This window comes from Canis lupus, chromosome 8 (genome assembly GCF_011100685.1).
Source record: "Canis lupus familiaris isolate Mischka breed German Shepherd chromosome 8, alternate assembly UU_Cfam_GSD_1.0, whole genome shotgun sequence".
Taxonomy (NCBI): domain Eukaryota; kingdom Metazoa; phylum Chordata; class Mammalia; order Carnivora; family Canidae; genus Canis; species Canis lupus.
This window is the reverse complement of record NC_049229.1, coordinates 19,612,650-19,629,406: the sequence shown is the minus strand read 5'-3', so window position 1 is coordinate 19,629,406 and position 16,757 is coordinate 19,612,650. Positions and strand designations below refer to the sequence as shown.

At 33.8% G+C, this 16,757-nt stretch overlaps 1 protein-coding gene across 5 annotated transcripts in view; it reads right to left on the bottom strand.

Moving 5' to 3' along the window:
- LRFN5 (leucine rich repeat and fibronectin type III domain containing 5) overlaps window positions 1–16,757 on the bottom strand; it is a 236,379-nt gene that overhangs the window by 124,332 nt on the left and 95,290 nt on the right. For 4 of the 5 annotated variants that reach the window (XR_005363202.1, XM_038544585.1, XM_038544586.1 and 1 more), the window contains one exon: window positions 5,636–5,805. The exons of the other annotated variant lie outside the window; for it this stretch is intronic. The gene's annotated coding sequence lies outside the window, so the exon portion shown is untranslated. The remainder of the gene's footprint in view (window positions 1–5,635; window positions 5,806–16,757) is intronic. 5 annotated transcript variants of the gene reach the window in all.

Here is a 16,757-nt window from a genome sequence, read left to right as displayed (position 1 = left end):
GATTCTAAATCTGGCATATGTTAATATACCCTCAGTGCAGCCCACAGTGATATAACGGAGGTTAACTGGACAGTGAAACAGGGTGCTCATCACAATAACTGGGATAGTTACTCAGGCTAATTCTGCATAAATCAGATTTTTTCTAAGCATTTCAGAGCTAATACTTCACAATTAAGATTGTTGTCACACATCTAATGTCAGTTGCCAGGAGTATTCTCTACATGACACCAGTCTTTCCTGGTCCTAAACAAATATAAAGTAATCATTATCTCCTAAAGCTAAAAATGTATTCAGACCTCATCTGAGGACACTTCACAGTAAGAACTATAGTATTAACAACCACAGAGCCAACACTAACAGTAGGCAGAGAGAACAGTGGCCTTTCTACATCAAGTATTGCCAGCTAAGACATTTTTAGCTTTGGTGTCAGTACTTAAGGGCTTTTGGGAGAACTATGCATAACCTCTCTAGCTTCTGGAATTTTTACCTAAGTGAGGCAACACATCAGCACATTAACAATTCTCCGATATTGAAATCTATCCCTGAGGTTCAAATTCTACTTATAATAAGTTGCATATTTGCATAATCTCAAATGGAAAAACTTATTTTCCATGTAATGACTATTTGTAGCTTTCCATCACTAGTTATCTTATGGTAGTTATTTCTGCATTGCAATACCCTTACCTTTCCTACTGATCTATAATTATTTTTAAACAAAAATTCCAATCGGATTCATTTGTACCTGCTTTATAACAGCAGGGACAGGATCTTGATCCATCACCTATCAGAAAATAAGACCCTGAGGAATATAGCCGAGACTAAGAAGGGGAGAAGGCAGCGGTATAAAGGCCCTGGAAAAATAAACACCCACTGAAAATGACAAGCCTGCAATAAAACTGGATCAAACTATGACAACAGGAAAACACAGAAAAAAAGAGGTTTCATAGTTGATGCTTAAAAATTATATTCCAGTTGATGTCCTTGAAACCCACATGATGGGGCTAGGGGCAGGGGGCAAGGGCAGAGAGGCTCTAGGCCCATGCTTATAGTGTCCAAGAAATAAAAACAGGTTTCTTTGATAAGCAAAATGCACATGGATCGTGACCTTATAGCGTTTACATTCTGAAAGGGAGGTCAACATTAAATTATTGCATAGAGAGACATTAACTTGTGATGAATTTCAGTTACACAGTGCTGTGGAACTACGTGCTGTGGAGATGATCTGGTCAGGCAGAACAAGAAAGGCTTCTTTCAGGAAGTGAGTATTTTGTTGAGATACTAGGCAAAAAGGAATTGAGAGTGATGATCTGCTGAGGGGAAAATAACCATGTGGTGGGACTTTGGTGGGAGGTCACATCATGTGGAAGAAGGGTGGAAAGGCCTCTGTGCTGGAATGTAGGAAAGGTGAGGAACACAGTGTGAAATAAGTTGGGGACATTTGGAAAAGTGCTAAACCATTCAAGCATAATAAGCTGTGATGTGGAATTTTATTCATATTCTACAAGTAACAGTCTTTAAAGAGGTATGTCACGTCAGTTCTGTACTTTATAATACTCTCTCAAGCAGCCCGGGTGGCTCAGCGGTTTAGTGCCGCCTTCAGCCCAGGGGGTGATCCTGGAGTCCCAGGATCGAGTCCCACATCAGGTTCCCTGCATGAAGCCTGCCTCTCCCCCTGCCTGTGTCTCTGCCTCTCTCTCTCTCTCTCTCTCTCATGAATAAACAAATAAAAATCTAAAAAACAAACAAACAAACAAAAAAAACCTCTCTCTGCCTACCTATGGAGAATAAACAGAATCAGTGCATTGGTGGATGTGAGCAGATAATTTAAGAAGCCTCTGGGGTAGCCCAGGGGAGAAATTATGGTCTTTGGGACCAGGGTACTAATGGTCACAAACAGAGAAAAATGGATAAATTCAAGAAAATTTTTCTAAGTAAATTTGACCATATTAGGTGATGGAATCTGTAGAATGAAGGGAAAAGGTAAGAATATGGTTCCTATTTTTTCTGGCATATGGTGATGACATTTTGTGAGCTGCAGAATATCAAAAAGAGTATCTGGCAAGATGATCAAGAGCTTAGTTAGCAACATGTTAAATTTAAGGCAGTTAGGAAATTAGATACATTAATTTGGAATTGACTGGCACTGAATACATATATTTGTGGGGGGTTTTGGTTTTTTTTTTTTTTTTTAAGGATTTTATTTATCTATTCATGAGAGACAGAGAGAGAGAGAGAGAGAGAGAGAGAGAGAGAGGCAGAGACACACGCAGAGGGAGAAGCAGGCTACATGCAGGGAGCCCGATGTGGGACTTGATCCCGGGTCTCCAGGATCACACCCTGGGCTGAAGGGAGGCGCTCAACCACTGAGCCACCCAGGCATCCCTGAATACATATATTTATGAGAGTCATTACAAAGTTTGCTTCTTTTTTTTTTCTTTTTACAGTTTCCTTCTTTTGAGAATTTTATTCTCCCTTCTTTTTATAATGAGCACTACAAAAAAATAAAATAAATAAAATAAATAAAATGAAATGAGCACTACATGATATAACAGGTTTCCTCTTGGCTATACCTTTCAGGGCTATTGAACCTAATCCATTACCCATCTTATCATTCATAGTTAGCATATTATTTGTTCTATCAATAACTTTAATTTTCTATCTGTTTTTTTTTTTTTTTCAAGTAGGATCCCCACACAGCATGGAGCCCAGTGTGGAACTTGAACTCATGACCCTGAGATCAAGACCTGAGCTGAGTTCAAAAGTTGGACACTTAACTGATTGAGCTCCTGGGGCACCCCTTCTATCAGTGTTCTTATAGCTCAAGTATCTAGGATAACTTCAAATGTATAAATATATATCTGAAGGTATTCAATGTAAAAATATATATATCTGGTTGAGAGCCTACATAATTTGTTAAACTTCCTCATAGAGGTAATATAAGAATCAAATAAGTTAATATTTATTAAAAAGTACTGGAAAGTGTCAAATGATAATATACTGATTATTATGACAAATGGTAAAACCACAGTAAATTAATATTATCAGAGTTGATAATTTATAAGTCTTAAACATAGGGAATTTTTTTTTCAGAAAAAATAAAAGTCTCTTAAATATGTATTTAATGTCAGTAGGAATACTTAATATTTACAAGGCATATTAGCTTTGTAGAGTGATTATCATTACTGCTATGTATATAGTAAATTATCTTTAGATGTTTATATACATATGTATATATTTAGACAGGCATGCCCATTTCCTGTTCAGATATTATTGTTTATTGTTTAAATTCATCACAGTGCTTTAGTTAAATAAGAAAGAACAGCAGAAACAGACAAAAGTACTATTTTACTGGCTAAGACTAATTCAAAATGCCACAGTGAGAAAAATTATCATCATAAAAACCACCACTACCTCAACTGACCTACACTAGTAACAGATAGATATTCCATTGCTTCATTATTTTACTACTTCTCCATGGTTTACTTCCTCTCAGAAAGTTCCCAGTATTCCATTTATTTTTTAAAGGGATTTTAATGGATGTGCTATGAATTTTCAATGAGCTATTTGAAATTTGAGGAACCTAATTAGGAATGTATTTACTTTCTCTTTTTTCAGAGTGATTAATTCCATGCAAGACTTTCAGCCTAATGTTACTCCAAAGAAAAAATAGAAAGGGAAAAGGAGATTCTACTTCTACAGAGTAATGGACTGGTAATTTAAAAATTGAATTAAGCATTAACTCAGAAGAGTCCTTCTCAATATATAAATTATTTCTGTTTAGCCTTCTATTGCCAAGTTAATTAAGTAAATCCTTTGGCCTTGTTTATAGCCATTAGTAAATGAAAATGTATTTGAATTCACTAAGTCCTGTGACTTACACTAGAGAATCTATGTTAGTAAATGTATTTCCTATGCTAACAGCTTTCATAAAGTCAGATGTTTTACTTAGAAAAAGTCAGCTTTATCAGTGGAAAACAAAAATTTATTAATTATTTAATTTATTGTATGGACATATAAAAATCTCTGTAGGCTCTTGTGGGTTGCCTTTAAGAAATAAATCTTACATAGCTCCATATCTTCAAAATGTGTGAAATCAACTCAAACTCGTCAGGATCCTCCATTTCTTTACAAAAAGCAACACCTAGAAAATCTGAAATGTCTCCCTCAAGTTGCTTTATTTAATGAAAAGCTCAAGAACAAAAACAACAAAAGCAATTTTTAAGATAAATGAATAAATGATGTATGAAAAGAGTACAAGGTAATAAAATATGCAGAGAAAAAAACCTACACTAAAATAATGATTTGTAATCTATCTTCTGCATACTCAGACTCATCATTTTATGCTACAGTTATAGTCATAATGAATTAACTTCAATATAAACTAATATATCCTTTTTATTTATGTCTTAAAAGAAGTCCTATATTACTCTGAGTACACTAGCAACAACATTTTGGATGCTCATTTAATCTATGTAATAGATAGCACCACAATTCAGAAATAAATTCTTAACAACAGTCCCCCTGTTCCCTTAAGGACATCACTGTTGCTGGCTCACTGAAGCTATACTATGTTGCAAAATAAAACTAATGTTATTAAATGTTTTCTACCCATTCTCTTCAAGGAAATTCTAATCGCTAAGCACTTTATTTTAAAAAATAATCTGGGCTAAATCAAACTTTTTTATCTTTAAAAATGCACTCATAATCTTTTTTCTGTGTGGTGACATTTTGAAACAAATATATCCCTAAGAGAAGCGAGGGATGCCTACATCAAGTATTTGGGAGAAGGGGAAAAAATATGTTAAATTAAAGCAAGTAAACTAGGAAAGTGGCAAAACAATAGGATTATAAGTATGAACTAGGAAAGTCTGAACATTCCCCAAGATGTTGTATTTACTTTTCATATCTTACAAACAAACAATCATATAATTGATGTGTTTACCTGATATATCCAGTAATTAAGAAGCCCAAAGATCAATATGCAGCTGGAAATTTGTTTTGGGGTGGTGTATATTACGCGTCTTGTACACTCTTCATATCCCCATTTCAATCCATTTCTCTACCTGTGATTTCCCTTTTATTTTTTCATAATGCATATTTATAATTTGCCATAAACTCTCCTTTAATGACACAGTGTCACTCAGTAAACCATCCAATCAAGAAAAATGCTGTTTCCTGCATCAGTCCCTTACCCTCCATGTATCACTGGAGATCAAAGTCATGGAAAGGGCTCTTGATATTTAAGAATCAAAAGACCAGAAATTTTGTCCCATCTTCATAATTCATTGGCCAAGCAACTTTTATAAAATATTTGGTCATTCTGAGTCCATCTGCTCATGCGTAAACTATTATTTGAATCTCTCCTCTCTCTATGCCTCAAAGCTGTGAATATAAATAAATCATGATAATCATGTGACACAATCCTGAAAAAAAATCTCAGAAAATATCATACAGGTTATCTACATAAAAGTAGTAACTATATCATCAGAAAGATAAAATCCAACAAAGAAGTGAAATAGTCAGTGATGAATAATCCTGGTTTTAATTGTATATTAATTTGCAAGATTTCCAGCTAGCCTCTTCTAAGTATTTTTAAAACCACTGGAAATGATCAAACTGAATGTTGTCAACTTACTTCTGGAGCCAGAAGAGTTCCTCACTGCTGTGAAGGATTCAGCACTCTGCCTGGCTGCTGAAGAAGACGGACAAGGTGAAAGCATCTCCAAAGCTGATTCTGAGGAGTGTCAGAAGGGTGCTCAGCTACTACATAGCTTCCCGACACCTGGCTGAATGGTTACAGGGACTCTTCAAAGGAGACAAGCACAAAAAAAGTGTATCAAAATATGTTTATAAAGTATCTTGGAAAAATATAGTTGCTGTCAACTGTGTGATCAATCTCAAAATCTATCAGGAATATCACTAAACAGAATTTAAATAGATTTGCATAAAAAATAAATAAATAGATTTGCATAACGAAGCTTTCTAGTGGAATGTGCAATATGCTCGGATTCCAACAGACCGGTCAGCATTCCGTTTTTCATCTTTAAAAGTTCTCTTATCTCAAAATTGAACATAATTTAAACAATTTAAATATAGTTCAATTTTCTTTGTATTTCAATTAATTAAACTTGCAAGCTAATGTTAAAAAATTACAAAAGTTAACAAATGTTTAACCATCATCTGCTATGTACCAGGCACATGATTGTGGCAATTCAGTAGTGAATGAAGCTCATAAATCCTGCCCTCATAGCAGCTAATTGTCTTATGTTGTGATACCTGCATTTCCCTCAAGAGAAAATCTACTTATTTAAACACATACGTCTATGGAGAAAATAGTCAGATGTGCCACTTGTATCTTAACTTCACATCAGAAGATTGCTGATTTATACCTATTTCTGAGAGTCCCATGTTAACCTAAATAATAACTGACCTAGATCTGTGAGATACAGTATCTAACTTCCCCCAACATCTATACAATAGTGCCAATTAATATTCAACCATTATCACTTTTAATGCAGAAATCTGGATTTTTAAAAATGTTTTTGAAATGAACAAAGGAATTGTAATTTTACTTAAGCCATGACTTATTTTTTTTTGCCATGACTTATTTTATCTGCAGAAGCAAAGTGAGGAATAATATAATTTCAAAAGATATTATTAAGAATCACATAAGATGATACAAAGACAATTTGGGTTTAGCTTCTTTCTGCTGTCTCCATTTGAAAAAATGTGTGAATAATCTTATAAAGTCAAAATTTAAGAGTGATTATATTATCCTGAGATACCTGATAATTAGGTCTTTAAAAAAAAGTAAAGCTACTGCTTAAAGTTTATACTGAAATTACTCAGAAATGCTAAAAAAACAGTGCATAGATTAATGGTAAAGTGGAATAAGAGTAAATTAGAGTTCATTTCAAATTATGAATCTGTCAACCAGTGCTATATTTTTAAAATTTATATTTATTACAAAAGAAAGATGTTTCTTATAGAATTAGAGAATAACTCAGATATATCACATACACACACACAGACATGAATGTATATCAATCATATGCCAACCACCCTGAGACAGCTATTGTTTGCCTTGTTATTTATTTCCTTCCATTAATATTTTAAACTAATTTTTACATTTTATATGCATGAGTAAAGTACAAGAAATACAAAAACAAATCTCCTTCTTAAAAATTTTTTTTTATTATTTATTTATGATAGTCATACAGAGAGATAGAGAGAGGCAGAGACATAGGCAGAGGGAGAAGCAGGCTCCATGCACCGGGAGCCTGATGTGGGACTCGATCCAGGGTCTCCAGGATCGCGCCCTGGGCCAAAGGCAGGTGCCAAACCGCTGCGCCACCCAGGGATCCCCCCAAAAAAAATCTCCTTCTAAAGCAAGACCCTTGCTTAGAAGAAACCAATTTCAAATTTCAGAACATTCTCCCGAAATACTTTATGCATACATGAAAGTGAGTCTGTGTATGTAGATTTTTTTTAAGATTTTTTAAAAAGATTTCATTTATTCATGAGAGACAGAGATAGAGAGAGAGAGAGAGAGAGAGAGAGAGAGGTAGAATCACAGGCAGAGGGAGAAGCAGGCTCCATGCAGAGAGCTGACGTGGGACTCGATCCCAGGCCTCCAGCATCACACCCTGGGCTGAAGGCAGCACTAAACCGCTGAGCCAAAGATTGTACCCTATTTTGCTCTATTCCTTTTATTTCATACATTGTGAAGATCACTCCTGTTTTCTATCATCAACCTTGTTCATTCCATCCAGAGTATCTACCATATGCATACAATATAATCTGCTCATAGTGTGTCACAATTGAAGATTAACAAATCTCTAGGATTTTACCGTAAGATGATATAATCAATGTCCACATACATCTATCTATGCACACATATTAGTGAATATCTCTATAATAAATTCCTAGAAGTAAAATGCTTAGGCTAAGAAGCCTGCTATTGTAACTCTGATTATGTTCCCTCTCTGCAGTAAAAAGGTAATATAAAGCAAGAGCAAAATATTAATATCTCTAATTATTATACTAGTAATAAGAAAGGACTGATCAACAGTATTTCCATGTCTTTATTTTAGCATGAAAAGCATAGTAACTGCTACAGTCCTTTCTAAATTCCAATAGCCCAAAATTCTTTTTATGTATGGTTATATCATTTTATAATGATAACATTTTTCCTTTTGTTGCAATACCTTTTATTAAGATCCTCTCCCAAGAATCAAATGAAATAAATGCATATTCTTATACACTGGTATGAACAGTAAGGATAGAGATTAAGTCCACTAGCGTTGGGTAAGGTCATATGTTAGTAACAGGCAAGGCTGAGACTATTCATCTAGGACTATCTCACTCCAAATCAATAGTCTCCTATCTCATAATATGAGTATTTCAGAAAATCACTACAGGATTCTATATTAAAGAAACACAAATAAGGTGCTAGGTTTTTGTCTTGTTTTGTTTTGCTTTTTAAGCCCATATATTTTGGTCAGTGCAATGCCAAAAATAGTAGATTTTAGACTGGTATTCTAATATTACAATTTTGTAGTACGATCTTATAAAGATGTCCTTTCCTACTTGATAATATCTTGAAATAAAACATCTTATAAGAAATTCTGATCAGTCCCTTATTTCCAAGTTGTTGCCATGTTGGCCTTCTTTCACAGTCTTAGGAAATTTGGCAACTGTTATTTTTTATGTACATGTATTCCCAAGAAATATGGTTCTTCATCCAACAGTATCTTGGATGCCGACATTAAACTCTGAAAGAACTCAGGAAACATGGGCAAAACTCAGAAAGTTATTAGGTAATATTTTTTTTCAAAATGGAGAATCATGACCCCTTCCAGCTCCTAGTGGTATCCTCTTCCCCTCTACAATGTCTTTGCTAAGTTGTCTGAAGATACACTTTGATTCAAATCTCTCTACCGATAAAGCCAGGACTTTAAAAGTCTTATGAGCCTGGATTGGAATCATAGCGATAACCATGTTGCTCAGTTTTCTCCCTTAAAATGAAAAAAATAATATTACAAAAAGTTGTAATTATATCAAGGTATCATACATTACCAATCTGGAATAAAATTCATGGTAGGCATGTGATAATTTTGTTTCCCTCAGGAAATTCTTCCTAAGGTTGCTCTAAAGTTTTACCACACTGACCACTAAAGACACCCTTGAATAATTTTAAGGTAGCAGTAATATAATCTTAAGTATGTCCTTCAAATTTAAAGATCAGAGCAATTATGAACCCACCAAATAGCACCATTCCTTGTATTTCTCCATTTTACCTCTAATAGAACAAAATAACATGAAGGAGGTGTTCTCATTGGTTTTTAATTATATTTACCATGTGTTGAAAATGATTAAAAAGTAAACATTTAGTCATCCAGATGTTTAATCCACATGATGCAGAAAGGCAGCTGTTTTGATATATATGATGAATAAACGAATTAGATGATTTCACTGTAAGTAAGTCAATCGCTTATTTGATAATCATGTAATGATATATTGTTTGGCATGATCTTGGTGGATGACTCCAAAAATGAGAGTATAAGAAACGCTATTTTATAAGACAAATAACTTAAAAAATTTTGGACCAGAAATATAGAATAAAATCAGAAATTATTTTACATTAATGGGTCTTTGAAATACATAAATATTCAGGAGGATTCATATAAATACTAAATATTACTAAAACATGCTTGCCTCATCACCAGTACTGTTAAACCTAATTTAAAAATTAAATTAGAGGCACTGATTGAATATGGGAATCCATTTGTGTTATTGAATAAAAGTGTACCATATACCTAGTAATAGGAAAATATTTACAAATTATTATACATATCCAGGATCATATGATAAATAAATTAATGTGCCACAAAAGTATTTGCTGTTTAATGTAAATGTCACATTGTAAATGAGAACGACTAATCATTCCTTTCCTCTAATAGCAAGAATTCAGCAGCTAAATAAAACATAAATCTTGGTGACCTAAAAATTTCATTACTGCATTTATTATTTCCTGTTAACAACTCAAGAAAATAATTTTAAGTGATGCTGTATTTAAGTAAGATACAACCCAAGGTGGAGGCCTCTTTGGGAGGGGCAGAGAGAAGGTAGAGGTGGAATTGGCTTTGCATCGTTTTTACGGGACTAATTTATTCATTAAATTTCATAATCGTAATTTAAAATAATGGATTTTTTTTATCATAAAAACTCTAACTTAATATCCTATTTAGTGAAGAAAATCTGACTTTAGTTATAAAAATACTATTTAGTAGATTGTGGTTACAAAATTCTTTTTTTTTTTTTAATTTTTATTTATTTATGATAGTCACAGAGAGAGAGAGAGAGAGGCAGAGACACAGGCAGAGGGAGAAGCAGGCTCCATGCACCGGGAGCCCGACGTGGGACTCGATCCCGGGTCTCCAGGATCACGCCCTGGGCCAAAGGCAGGCGCCAAACCACTGTGCCACCCAGGGATCCCAGGTTACAAAATTCTTATACAAAAAATAATAAGTATAAAATAAGGGTCAACTGAAGTTTTTTGAGCTAGCAAAGTATTTTTCCTTGTATAACTAATATTTCCTTGAATGATGGAATCTGAATCGAAAATAATAACAAAAAATTTCAACACATAAATTTTTCACAAGATAAAGTCACCCTGCTAACATTTCTTGAAATTTCTTTGAATTTCAAAGTTCTGGGAACATTTTTTCTTCTTCCAAAAGTCAACTGAGTGGCACATCTTCAACCCTTTGTGAAGTGAGAGAATTGTACCCTCCTAGCTCATGGTTGGCTGAGAATATAAATGTCAATCTTGCTCCATTTCTTTGAATACATGGAAAAATAAAATGCAACATTCTAATTACACTTAGTGGTTTGGCAAAAGTCAGCAGACAGAGATCAAAGTCATACTAATGTGCATGTCAGTGTATGACTTTGGTATATTAATTTTTTTCAACTAAAAGAAAATAACAAACTCTTATTGATATAATGTTTAACTATATGTATCTATATATACATATAGTTTCCTGTCTCCCTCTTTCATCTCTTCCTCTTTCCCTTCCTTCCATCAGTCTTCAGTGACTCTAAATGATTTAAACTTTATGTCTTTTGTTTTCAAAATGATTACAATAAAACCAACATCATAATGTAATTGTGAATGTTATCTGTCTATTACACATGTGCACACACCCGTGAATGTGAATAGTACAGGCACCCAAATACTGTAACTTGAAAAAAAAGTTTTATTATTTTAAGTAAACCAAAAATCTCTACATTTCTACCTATTTTTCAACTGATTTCCACCTAATGTTTTATTTCCTCCCACTCCTTTCTTCAAGTTTCACACCAGGACAAGGCATAAAGTCTTGAGTATTAGTCCAAACTGACATTAGTGCTTACTGTGAACATCATTGCAGCTAATTGTTACATAGTAGCAAACATACATATTAGTGTCTCCTTATCTCAATCAATATCTGACCATTTTGTTCCATGATCAATCATTTATTTAGACCCTTTATACCTGCCATCTCTGTTTCACCAATCCCTCTCGCCCTTCCTCCTGCCTCTTCTCTCTCTTCCCTGTCCCTTTTTCTTTGTCTCTCTCTTTCCTATTCTCCTCCACTCTCTCTTTCCTTTATTCTCTCCACCTCACCTCTTGCAGGTGAATTTAGAAATTATACCATAAGGAATCATAATATTATATGCTCCTTAAAAGTAAGAATTTTTCAAAACACATTTAGATAGAATTTCAGAACATGTACATTATATTAAGTACCATCTTCAGAATTCTGACTCATGCCTAAATTTGTAAAAGCCAGATCAATTTTAATCTGAAGATAATAAAATGTGTGTCCCATTTTTTATTACTATATATCATACACACAATACACGAATACACTTCTTCTTTTAACATTAAATATAATAGATTAGACTTAGAGGTGGGAAGGCCGGTGTTTGTGGGTATAAAGGGTTAACAAGAGGAATTGCCATGGTAGAACTGTTATATATTTTGACTGAGTTTATATATACCTACATATGTGATAAAATTTAGGGAACAAAATGTAAATACCCACAAATATATGTAAAACTGATAAACTGAATAACATAGGCAGATTGTCTCAATGTCAGTTCCCCGGTTGCAATATTAGGTATTGTACTACAGTTATACAAAAGGTTACCATAAGGAATAAAACTCTACAGAGGTTATATGGGATGTCTCTGAATTATTTATGCCAACTACATGTGGATCTACATAATGGTATATTATGTGCCTTAAAGTGACTCTTAAGGGCCAATAATTTCTGGCTGCAACCTCAGCATTCATTAATAGAAAAGAAATATCAAGTTTAACATTGTAATGGATTATTTGGTCCTTATCTTTTTTTTAAAAGATTTTATTTATTTATTCATGAGAAACAGAGAAAGAGGCAGAGACACAGGCAGAGGGAGAAACAAGCTCCATGCAGGGAGCCCGACATGGGATTCAATCCCCGGCCTCCAGAATCATGCCCTGGGCTGAAGGCAGCGCTAAACCCTAAACCACTGAGTCACCCAGGCTCTCCTATTTGGTCCTTATCAAATCACATCTGGGTTACAATGTGTCTCACAGAAAGACTAGAGAAAAATTAAAATCCATTAGTCAATGAAAAGGATTGGATTGCACCTTGCTTTGGGTACTAGAGTGCATGAACAGCATTACTACTCAGATGGAGATTAGACTTTATACCATGAATGTGTGGTATGGTAAATTATCTAACTGCTGAGTACTCTACTGGGTTGAGGTTGAATAAAGTCTCTACCTATTCTTAATTGATATTTTCCTTTTTTAGTTAATCATAAAAGAAAATGGAGATTCCTGGTGTTTGGGAAATGTGAGGTGGTTTAAGAATGGGAGAAAATGCTTAGTAGTGTGAACAAGAATTCTGCATTTTTCTGGTGGTGGTTGTTGTCTCTTCATTTTTAATCAATTTTAAGCCTTGATCAAAATGCTTTACAAATTATATTAAAAATACATCTGGTTAAAATGTATAAATCCAAACAAAGCTTTATGATATAAGTAAACTGAACTCATACATAGGCATACTATAGATATAGATAGATAGATGATAGATAGATAGATAGATAGATAGATAGATAGATAGATAGATGATATAGTAGAAAAAGCTATACAGTATATATATTAGAAATACATACTTTAAGCATATATGAATATATATTTTCATTAAGCACATCCACATAAGTGTATTTTAGAATACTATATAATTATATATAGTGAGATATTTTAATGTATATAAATATAAGTGGATAGAGAAAGAGGGAAAGAGACCATGCTTCATAATAATAAAAACCATAGAGTATATATATATTTCACTAGTCAGTGAGTTGAATATGAGGCTGTAAGTCTTGAGTAACTACTGAGAAGCTGTGAAGTAGATTCACAGTATACTTAAAAGATTTTGGAGCAAACTCAGACAATCCAAGGACCACACGAAGATTGGGATCTGAAAACACTGCAAATATGCTGAAAAGCAATATGGGTGTAGAAAATACCAAAAAGCATAAGCACTACGACTTTCTGGGGATGAGGACTGGCTTAAAATCAATCACACTTACAACTACAGAGAAGAACTAAGAGAATGAAAGTAAGGAAAAGCACATTTATAGTGTACAACTAATGGCATCTTATGTACCTGAGATCTCTTATTGGCCTATAAACTCTTTGAGTCCTGTAACATCATATGGATAATTGTATGCCTGATAGTGCCAACCATGCTCACCTACATACAACAGACACTCAAGAAATACAAATTAAAGAATTTTAACTGTAGACAAAGGAAATCATATACTAAAAAACAAGGAAGTTACCACTTAAGGAGAAAATTTCTAAGAAAAAAGATGACTCAAGTAGAGAAGAAAGTTCTGAAAGTAAAATTAGTATGATATGATACAACTAGAAATGATTTTTGATGACAAAGAGGTTATTGGAAAGAAAGTTAAATCACGAAGATTGCACAGGAGAAATTCTCCATAAGGTCAGATTATAAACTGGCATGTATAAAACAGAAGAAAGGACGCAGAACAAAGATGAATATAAAATAGTGTTTGCAAAGCACTTTCAGGTACATTATTTCATTAGGCAGTAACCCTGCTGTCCTTGGTCTTTCTTGTTCAGCATTTTAATACTGACTTGCAAGAGGACAGAAGAAACAGTGCTTATTAAATCTATGAATCTGTGACTGACACAAAACTGGGATTTAAAAATGTCTCCATAGGTTTAATGGATGGGCCAAGCCTGTCAAAATGAAATATAACAGAGCCAAAGGTAAAGATGCTTAGATTAAAAAACTAAACTATTATAGTGTAGGGTGAAGGATATGTCTTTAAAGGCAGTTTATATGAAATACACTTAGGGTATTAATTGTCTCCGTAGTCCTAAAGGTCAAGAGTTTGAGGGCTGCAATCTCAGCATTCATTAATAGAACAGAAATATCTAGAACAACAAGTTTAATAGACACAGGGGATTATTTCATCCTTATCAGAGCACATCTGAAATACAGTTTATCACTCTTAATTTTTGTGAAACATGTCTGGAGACAGACTCCCAAAGAAAGCAAGGCCAATCCCAACCACTACAATGAAAAACAGTTGAAAACTAAAACTGGAAATATTATCTTGGGAAAAAGCTAAGAAACAGGGAAGATATCTTACTGTACCATTTGTAAGAGGTGGGAGGAGGTGGTGTTAAAGTCGAGAGGCTTGGAATGGAGAACAAGAACTGCACTGGGATTTTGTACATCAAAGAACATGTTATTTTCATGGTACCACATCAGTATGGTCTGCCTTAGAGCTCACTGTTTGCCAACACATTCATTCTGTATAATTATCAAAGAAGACATTCTTGAGTGAGACTTAAGGTTGGAAGCGATAGCCATGAGAATATCTCCTAAAGTTATTATTTTATGAGATTGCCTCTAAAAAAAAAAGAGAGAGACAGAGAGAGAGAGAGAGAGAGATTGCCTCTAATGAGCCAGCCAGGGGTAGGCTGGTCCTTCTTCAAAGGCAAACTGACTTGCCTGTACCCTGAGAGTGTGACTTTATGGTGTGGCCTCTTCCAAAGTGGTGAGGAAAAGAGATACATGTCTAGTTCACCATTGAATTTATATTAGGATAAATATTTAAGATTATAAATGAGAAAAGTCACCTCAAAGCCTCAGACATATCTATAAGCAATGCCTTCCTACTCCAACACATCTGTGTGTGGGAGGGGGGTTTAGTGTTAATTATTTTTTCAATATGTTCTAGTTTGTGATTTTGATGTCTAACCAAGGGGATTGTAACTTCCTTTACAACTAAAAATGCATGCATTTAAATTTTACTGTAAGAGCTATTAGCTCTGTGAACTTTAAGTCTCTAAGAGCACAATTTAATTTTCTTCTTTAGGGTGATTACATGCATTAGCTAAATGATTCTGCATCGGTGTAACTAACCTAATAATAAAATAAAAGCCAATTTCAATATTTTATGTGTGTACTTTACCATTTTCAAAGCTTTTTCACACATATTATTTAGAGTGATCTTCAAAATAGTCTTACAAGGCAGGTAGCACTGTTATTTGATCTCATTTCCAAGGACCAAATAGAAAAAGACATTTGTACAGAGCCATACTGCTATTTGGTAAGAAGTCAAAGAAAAGACTACAGAAAGAATCTCTGATTCTTTTAAGTCTCTTTCCATTCAACTCCATTTTCTACAATTTTAGAAAAGTTATTCATGTACAGGAAACTTCAAGTAATGTCAAGAAAGAAGGAAATTGATAGCACTATAAAGGATGAGAGCAGTAAGAAATAAAATGGAAGTTTAATTCATAGGAACCAAATTGGTAAATCATTTATGCACACTTCTAATTTACTTTGGAGCTAAGGGTAATATATGTTGAAATTTATCTCAATATCTCAATATATCAGAAGTGATTAAATTGAATATAAAATGTATTTTAATATGGAACTAAAATTTAGAGACAGTTTCAAAATGTGCATGTAGGCCTAGGCCTATTGATGTTGGCTTGAAGTTACCACTTTTGAGATTACATTATTAAAATCTGTGGTTTCCTGGCCCACATCTGTAACTTCATTTTTTAATTACTGAAATAATTTAATGGTAATGACACTTAAAATTAGGATAAAATTTTCTCATCTAATCAATGAAGTTCTCTTGATTCAATGTCCTTAATTACTTAGTTCTGTTTGCACTTGTTCCTCATGACCATTATAATTGACTCTTTCACTATCTTTTACCTACATTAATACAATAGTATCATAAAGGTAATGTTTGTTTCTGTCTTATCACAAGACAACACGTCCTCCATATTTTCATTTTGCCACCACCATAATTATTTCTATACAATAATTGATAATTTCGTATCAAATTATATGTCATATATAAAATTCTAGTATCACATACAAGGCCCATAAGCATCTGGCTTCAACCATTCTTCATGCCTTTAGGCTCCAGGAATACTAACCCATTCCTTTTTAAAGGCAAATTTTAAAATCTCACACTATACTTGCAAATCTTCAAACCAACTTGCCTTTTGGATATATGAGGCCTCTGCACTGGCTGCTTCTTCAGCATGAAATATTCTTACCCTTCTTCTTTGCCAAGCTAACTCCTTATCTTCCAAAATTAGCTCCACTATTGAAGTGAAACAGAGAGGGAAAACAAACAAACAAAACCAAGAA